We start from the raw sequence: 8825 nt of genomic DNA, 5'->3' as shown, positions 1-8825 counted from the left end.
ACACACAGAGTAGAACATAAAATGAAAAAGCCCCGGGCTTGTTGCTCATACCTGGGCCGTCCGGCCAGAAAGGTAGGTTGCGAAAGAACCCTGCGGTAAGGTGAGTAGGCCTTGGGTGGTGGGTTGAGTCTGGGAAAATAGGGTCAGTGGCAATGAGTGGCCAATAACAAAGAGTCAAAGACGTATTGTCAAGAAGAAAAGTTATAATAAAAAGAGAAAGAATGAAAGATGTAAGCCACTGTGTACATACCTTCATATAATGGAACTGTGAGTTGGCGATAAAGCCCAAACAGCAGCAGGTGAGTACAAAGGGTAACCGCGTATGGTTAGAGAAATAAAGGAGACCCTGATAAGCCTGGAGCCCCACCCTGCGAGATGGTGAGAAGGGAAAGGGAAGGGGAAAGAGATGTAGGTATGTTAGACGATATGATAGGAATACGGTTCCTGTTTAAAAGCATGAGAAAGACTAAGCTATGAGAGCAAGTGTAAGCTAAAAAAAAATGTGGTTAATAATACTAGGTATTGGTATGTATTAATGGTAGATGTACTACTGTAGGTAAAACATTTGAGTACAGTGGCAAGAAGGTCAGTAACGTATAAAACGCTGTACATAAAAAAATTATCTATCAAAAGGATGACTAGTGGGTGAGTGGCCTTACGCTGAGGAAAATGCAAGTAAAGGTGATGAGCACGGCAACAGTAATTACGTGGCGCTACGCAGCCAGCAGTTGCAGTAAAAGACCTGACAAGTTCATTCGAGCGTTGCGAAGAGTAAGGTATGACGAAAAAAACTAAAGTCAAACGCACGTGAGCATACCTGGGAGCAGGAGTGGAGAGGTGCGGCACACAGTCGTCGGTGCGTAGAATGGTCCGTGAAGACCCGCGCTCATGTGTTTAAAATAGAGATGAGCAAGAGAAAGGACATAGAAAAGGGACTAAGTTAGCAATTGGTAGCATGGCGGCCATCTTGGGGTGTTAAAAGAGTTCCGGAATGTCTAAAAAAAGGAAACTAGATCAAGTAGGGAAGCTAGTTACTTGGCGGCCATCTTGTAATGTTAGAAAAGTTCGGGTGATGTATCTAAACAGACAAAACAAGAAAAAAAGGGGAGAAGAAAGAAAGCAAAGAGTGGAGGAGAAGGCGGAGGGGGAGGGGGTGTTCAGGGGGGGAAAAGGTAGGTAGACAGGAGAAACTGTTATGGTGAAGAGAGAAAAGGCCCAGGCTAAGTAAGGACTTGAGACCATGCTGGTGATGTGGTACCAAGTTGTGGTATAGTGAAGCGAGGTAATAGAAGACAAGGGTAAACGTGAGGTAGGAAGAATGATTGATTCCGAGTAGGGTGTAGTGGAGAGTAAATTTAGATAATAGTCACAGATTGCAGTGATACATAACTTGAAGAGTACATGGTCAAGGACATCAGTAAAGTCGTCTTGTAAAACATAGATCAAGCAGTGGAACTCATAACACCCATAGTTATGGAACACAAGATGATAATTAAGTATACATTGTGAGCTCAAGTATGAAAGTGGCACAGAATATTTAACATAAAAAGTCCAATATGAGGCTTCCAGACACAGTAGAGGTAAGGGCAATTGCAATCATGTGAGAAAAAAGTGTAATTCACGATCAGTGTTCAGGCCGTGCTCTACTGCGCGGAGTTTTAAGATCCATTTGGCCTCTCATTTACGCAAGTCTCTGGTTCTGTCACCCCATCTGGGTGAGTTGGAGACCTGTGTAATGCCATGGAACCTAATGTTCAAAAGATCTTTCTCCCCATGTATGTTAAAGTGAACAGCAAGGGGATATTTAGTGTTGAAATTTCTGATGGCTCTAACGTGTTCCTGGATGCGTTCCTTCAATGGACGAATTGAGCTTCCACTGTAGATCAAACCACATACACACATCAAACAGTAAACAGTGTATCTGGTGTTACAGTTCATAAAAGCTTTGATGTGGTACGTAGTCCCGGTATTGTAGGTGAAGGATACAGTTTTGTTAAGAGCTGGTTGACAGGATATGCAGCAGCCACATTTGTAAAATCCATTGGGTTTTTGTGGAATCCAACCAGGTGGGCGTGTCTGTGGGGAGGGACCAAGAAAACTGGGGCACAGAATGTTCCTAAGAGTGCGGCCCCTGCTATGTACGATGGTTGGTGACTCGCCTAGTGAATCTTATAGACACGAGTCCAACATTAACAGGTGCCAGTGTTTCTTAAGAATGCGAAGCACTGTCTTGCTGGCAAGGATGTATTGGGTGATGAAGGAGACCAGTCTCTTGTTGGTGGGCCTATTAGCACAAGGTTTCTTGGGACTTTTGATCAGTAGACAATGTTGGTCTTTAGTAGATATGCGTCTACTAGCCGCCGAGATGAGTTTATTAGTGTAACCCCTAGCTCAGAAGCGGTGAGTCAAGGTATGAGTCAAAATTATTTTTTGGGCCAGACACAAAGGGGAAGGGGTCCCATGGGGACCCCTTCCCGTTTGTGCCTGGGTTACCATCCACTTCAAGTGGATGGTAACTGCGCTTTCATTTGCGACCGCAATTGCGGTCGCAAATGAAAATGCATACCATTGCGACTCGCAAATAGGAAGGGAACACCCCTTCCTATTTGCGACTCGGAAATGCATTTTGCGAGTCGGTTCCGACTCGCAAAATGCATTTCAACATAGCAAAGACGCATTTGCGACTTGCAAACGGTGATTTTCGCCGTTTGCGACTCGCAAAGTCTTTGCTATATCTGGCCCTATATGAGCACACACTTATGCTCCTTGACCTTACACGATTAGTGCTAGAAAACAATGTATTCCTACATAATGGAAGGTGGTACCGCCAGTGTCAGGGGGTAGCTATGGTAGCTAAATTCTCTCCGTCATATGCCAATCTCTACATGGGCCAATTTGAGAAATTACACCTATGGTCTAATTGCCCAACACACATCACCCAACATATCCTATATTGGGGGAGGTATATCGATGATATTCTTGCTATCTGGACTGGCAACACCCTTGAACTTAACACACTCATAAAACACTGAAACACCAATGATTTTAACTTAGTGTTCACTCACAAGGTTGATGTTGCCCAAATTGAGTTCCTGGATCTGCTTCTGTACATCACTGACAACAAGATCACGTCGAGACTATACAGGAAACCCACTGCCTGCAATTCCATTATTCATGCGCAGAGCGCTCATCCCCTCACACAAATCAGGGCCATTCCCTACGGGGAAATGGTTAGGATTTCATGTAACTGTACAGATACTGATGTTTTCAAGCAGGAACTCAAAAACTTGACTCACCGCTTCCGAGCTAGGAGTTACACTAGTAAACTCATCTCGGCGGCTAGTAGACGCATATCTACTAAAGACCAACATTCTCTACTGATCAAAAGCCCCAAGAAACGTTGTGCTAATGGGCCCACCAACAAGAGACCGGTCTCCTTCATCACCCAATACAGCCCTGCCAGCAAGACAGTGCTTCGCATTCTTAAAAAACACTGGCACCTGTTAATGTTGGACTCGTGTCTAAAAGATTCACTAGGCGAGTCACCAACCATCGTACATAGCAGGGGCCGCACTCTTAGGAACATTGTGTGCCCCAGTTTTCTTGGTCCCTCCCCACAGACATGCCCACCTGGTTGGATTCCAGAAAAACCCAATGGATTTTACAAATGTGGCTGCTGCATATCCTGTCTACTAGCTCTTAACAAAACTGTATCCTTCACCTACAATACCGGGTCTACGTACCACATCAAAGCTTTTATGAACTGTAACACCAGATACACTGTTTACTGTTTGATTTGTGTATGTGGTTTAATCTACATTGGAAGCTCAATACGTCCATTGAAGGAACGCATCCAGGAACACGTTAGAGCCATCAGAAATGTCAACACTAACTACCCCTTTGCTGTTCACTTTAACACTCTACATGGGGAGAAAGATCTTTTGAACATTAGGTTCCATGGCATTACACAGGTCTCCAACTCACCCAGATGGGGTGACAGAACCAGAGACTTGCGTAAATGCGAGGCCAAATGGATCTTAAAACTCCGCGCAGTAGAGCACGGCCTGAACACTGATCGTGAATTACACTTTTTTCTCACATGATTGCAATTTCCATTACCTCTACTGTGTCTGGAAGCCTCATATTGGACTTTTTATGTTAAATATTCTGTGCCACTTTCATACTTGAGCTCACAATGTATACTTTATTATCATCTTGTGTTCCATAACTATGGGTGTTATGAGTTCCACTGCTTGATCTATGTTTTACAAAACAACTTTACTGAGGTCCTTGACCATGTACTCTTCAAGTTATGTATCACTGCAATCTGTGACTATTATCTAAATTTACTCTCCACTACATCCTACTCTGAATCAATTATTCTTCCTACCTCACGTTTACCCTTGTCTTCTATTATCTCGCTTCACTATACCACAACTTGGTATCACATCACCAGCATGGTCTCAAGTCCTTACTTAGCCTGGGCCTTTCTCTTTTCACCATAACAATTTCCCCTGTCTACCTACGTTTCCCCCCTCTGAAACCACCCCTCTGCCTTCTCCTCCACTCTTTGCTTTCTTTCTTCTCCCCTTTTTTTCTTGTTTTGTCTGTTTAGATACATCACCCGAACTTTTCTAACATTACAAGATGGCCGCCAAGTAACTAGCTTCCCTACTTGATCTAGTTTCCTTTTTTTAGACATACCTGAACTCTTTTAAGATGGCCGCCATGCTACCAATTGCTAACTTAGTCCCTTTTCTATGTCCTTTCTCTTGCTCATCTCTATTTTAAACACATGAGCGCAGGTCTTCACAGACCATTCTACGTGCCGACGACTGTGTGCTGCACCTCTCCACTCCTGCTCCCAGGTATGCTCACGTGCGTTTGACTTTAGTTTTTTTCGTCATACCTTACTCTTCGCAACGCTCAAATTAACTTGCCAGGTCTTTTATTGCAACTACTGGCTGCGTAGCGCCACGTAATTACTGTTGCCGCGCTCATTACCTTTACTTGCGTTTTCCTCAGCGTAAGGCCACTCACCCACTAGTCATCCTTTCGATAGATAATTTTTTAATGTACAGCGTTTTATACGTTACTGGCCTTCTTGCCACTTTACTCAAATGTTTTACCTACAGTAGTACATCTACCATTAATACATACTAATACCTAGTATTATTAACAACATTTTTTTTTAGCTTACACTTGCTCTCATAGCTTAATCTTTCTCATGCTTTTAAACAGGATCCGTATTCCTATCATATCGTCTAACATACCTACGTCTCTTTCCCCTTCCCTTTCCCTTCTCACCATCTCGCAGGGTGGGACTCCAGGCTTATCAGGGCATCCTTTATTTCCCTAACCATACGCGGTTACACTTTGTACTCACCTGCTGCTGTTTGGGCATTATCGCCAACTCACAGTTCCATTATATGAAGGTATGTACACAGTGGCTTACATCTTTCATTCTTTCTCTTTTTATTATAACTTTTCTTCTTGACAATACGTCTTTGACTCTTTGTTATTGGCCACTCATTGCCACTGACTCTATTTTCCCAGACTCAACCCACCACCCAAGGCGTACTCACCTTACCGCAGGGTTCTTTCGCAACCTACCTTTCTGGCCGGACGGCCCAGGTATGAGCAACAAGCCCGGGGTTTTTTCATTTTATGTTCTACTCTGTGCGTTTCTTTCCTTATGGGTTCTTACTTACCGGTCTTCTTTCCAGGTTTTTCTCAGTCCTATACCACCCACTTATGTTTCACCCTTTGATATGCAGTCTTTGCTCATTGAATCCTCTGTAGCACTCTCTCCACCTATTAGATACTCTTAATGTACACTTTCCCACATTTGTGTTTTGTTGTGGCTCACATGATCACAGTGAGCTGCTTTCTCCTCCATTGTTTGCAGCTAGGGTCCCATTCGTTCACTTTGCTTGCCATGTTCATTCATTCTCACCCACTCAAGCTTTCACAGTGATCACTGGTCTCTGGTTAATTGCTTTGGTACTATTGCTACACGGTCACTCACTAGGCCGCACTCAAGTCCAATCACGATTATATGCAATCTTTGCTCTCATTATTGTTTTGCAGCCTTGATGAAGTCACCTGAGTGACGAAATACGTGTTGGCTGTATCTCGACGAAGCCACAATCTTTTGAACAATAGTACCTACAAATAAAGACACTTTCTACAAACAAGAATTGGGACTTTTACAACTTTTTGCTTTCTCCGACCTCAAACACACCATCAGGGATACTTATCCTTTCTACACGATTGGACTATACACTTCTGTGTGCTGTGGTCATCTTGTTCTGTTTGGCAGACCAGTACATCTCCCATGTGAATGCCAAGTTCCCTGGCTCAATGCATGACGCCTACATCCTTCGGAATAGCAGCATCCCTTATCTGAGGGGTCAACTCCAGAGGCACTGTCTGTGGCTATTAGGTAAGCACCTGGAAGCAAGACAGTGGGAATGGTTGTCTGGGTCTGGGGTGATCCCTACAGGTTAGTGTGTGTTTAACAGGTGTCCCTCTCCATTTGCAGGTTGCTCTGGTTACCCCAACCTGTCATGGCTACTGACCCCAGTGAGGAATCCCAGGACAAGAGCAGAGGAACGCTACAATGAGGCCCATGGGCAAACTCGGCGGATTATCAAACGGACCTTCGGCCTCCTGAAGGCCAGGTTCAGGTGCCTCCATATGACAGGTGGATCCCTATTCTACTCACCAAAGAAGGTGTGCCAGATCATCGTGGCCTGCAGTATGCTTCACAACTTAGCTTTGCGACGACAGGTGCGCTCCTCCTCCGAGAACCTGGGGTGTCTTTGCCGTGCCATGGGGTGGTGTGGGACCCTTGTGAGCGGCTTTGCCAGCAGGAGTCTTCCCCCTCTCCCGTCGGGCACTGTCCAACTTCTGGTGCTTCACAGGGGGGGGGGGGACTGGCTGTGCTTTGGCTCTGTGTCACACTGGCTGCCCTGGTGGCCGGTGCACTCCATATACCTCTAACAGGCACCACTGGTACCGGAGATTTTTTGGCTGAGGTGCTAGTACGGGACCTATGAATTGGAGGGGGGGAGGTGGTGGGAAAGAGGTCCACGTTGCTCAGGAAATGTTTCTGACGAACATTGGGACGGGTAGCTGGAGGGGGTCTGGGAGTGGAGGAAGAGAAGGTGGTTGTAGGAGGTGTAACTTTTGATGATTTGGGTGCAGGTGCATGTTCTGGAGGCTGTTGTGAGGTGGATGGATGTTGGGTGTGTGTGTGCCCGCGTTTGTGTACTTTGGGAGGGGGCGTCACACACACACTGGGAGAGGACACAGGGGACGTGTAAATGGTAGTGGGGGTGGTGAGTGCAGGTGAGCAGGGTGTGGTGGTGGGTGTTCTGGTGCGAGTCCTAGTGGCTGTAGTGGTAGTGCATGCAGGTGAGAGTGTAGACGACACTGGGAGGGAGGAGGGAGACGACGAGGAGGGGGACACAGTGGAGGCAGTGGATGTTGCTGTGTCTGTATGTGGGTGATGCTTGTGTGAGTGCCTGTGGGATGTGTGGTGCTTATGTTTGCCTGAGCTTCCCTTGTGTGTTGAGGTGTGTGCAGGCTGATCTGATGGTGTGCTTGGGATAGGCAGAGGTACAGGGGAATGGGTCTGGGTGGAGGAAGTTGGAGGGGGGAGGCTAGACACAGGGACAATGGCTGCCATCAGTGCTGAGGCCAGAGATTGCAGGGTTCGATGATGGGCAGCCTGACCAGAATGAATGCCCTCCAGGAATGCATTAGTGTGTTGCAACTGCCTTTCTACACCCTGGATGGCATTCACAATGGTAGACTGCCCAACAGTGAGTGACCTGAGGAGGTCAATGGCCTCCTCACTGAGGGTAGCAGAGGTGACAGGGGCAGGGGCTGAGGTGCCTGGGGCGAAGGTGATGCCCACCCTCCTGGGTGAGCGGGCACGGGGTAAGGCTGAGGGGCTGCTGGGAGGGCGGTGATGGTAGGGGGGGTGGCGGCTGTACCTGTAGAAGTGGGGGGCACAGATGTTGCCGCCACCACAAGGGAGCTCCCATCGGAGGACGAGTCCGTGTCACTGGTTGCTGATCCGGTGACCGCCGTGAAGCTCCCCTCGCCCTCCGTCCCACTGGTGTATTCAGAGTCCGTGGTGTGGCCCTCCATGGCCATGTGGGATGCAGCCCCCTCGTGCTCCGGTGCCACTGTACCTCCGCCTGATGATGCTGATGCACAAAAGAACAGGGAGAGCACAACAAAGGGGGGGACAACAGAAGAAAGACAGGTTGAGTGCATGGCTTACCGCTACCATTGGCAGACAATACAGACACAGCAGCCCCCTGCACTACGCCGCGCTGTTGGGCTCTACAGATGCAGTTCCTGGGATATGGCCTACATGGATATGGTGGACATCTGCACACATAGATGACACAGGAGCATGTATACCTGTACTTTGCACTCTACAGAGGTGGGGTGGAGTGCCACATTGCCTGCATTATGGAGGGGCCTAGGGAATCCCACAGCTCTCCTCCCCCACCCAGACCCCTCCACTGCGCGCAAAGTCAGCAGAATGAGAGTGTACTCACCCCCTTGTGTCTTCTGTGATGCCCTCAAGCGCCCATCCAACTCAGGGTAGGACACCGCCAGGATCCGGAACATCAAGGGGGTCATGGTGCGACGGGCACCCTTCCACGTTGGGAGGCCATCCCCAGCTGAGCCTCCGCCGCCTTCTTGCTCCAGCGGCGAATGTCCTCCCATCTTTTACGGCAGTGGGTGCTCCGTCTCAGGTGGACCCCCAGGGTCCGGATGTCCTTGGCGATGGCACGCCAAAT

Source organism: Pleurodeles waltl, chromosome 4_1 (assembly GCF_031143425.1).
Source record: "Pleurodeles waltl isolate 20211129_DDA chromosome 4_1, aPleWal1.hap1.20221129, whole genome shotgun sequence".
NCBI lineage: Eukaryota > Metazoa > Chordata > Amphibia > Caudata > Salamandridae > Pleurodeles > Pleurodeles waltl.
This window is presented reverse-complemented; position numbering follows the sequence as displayed.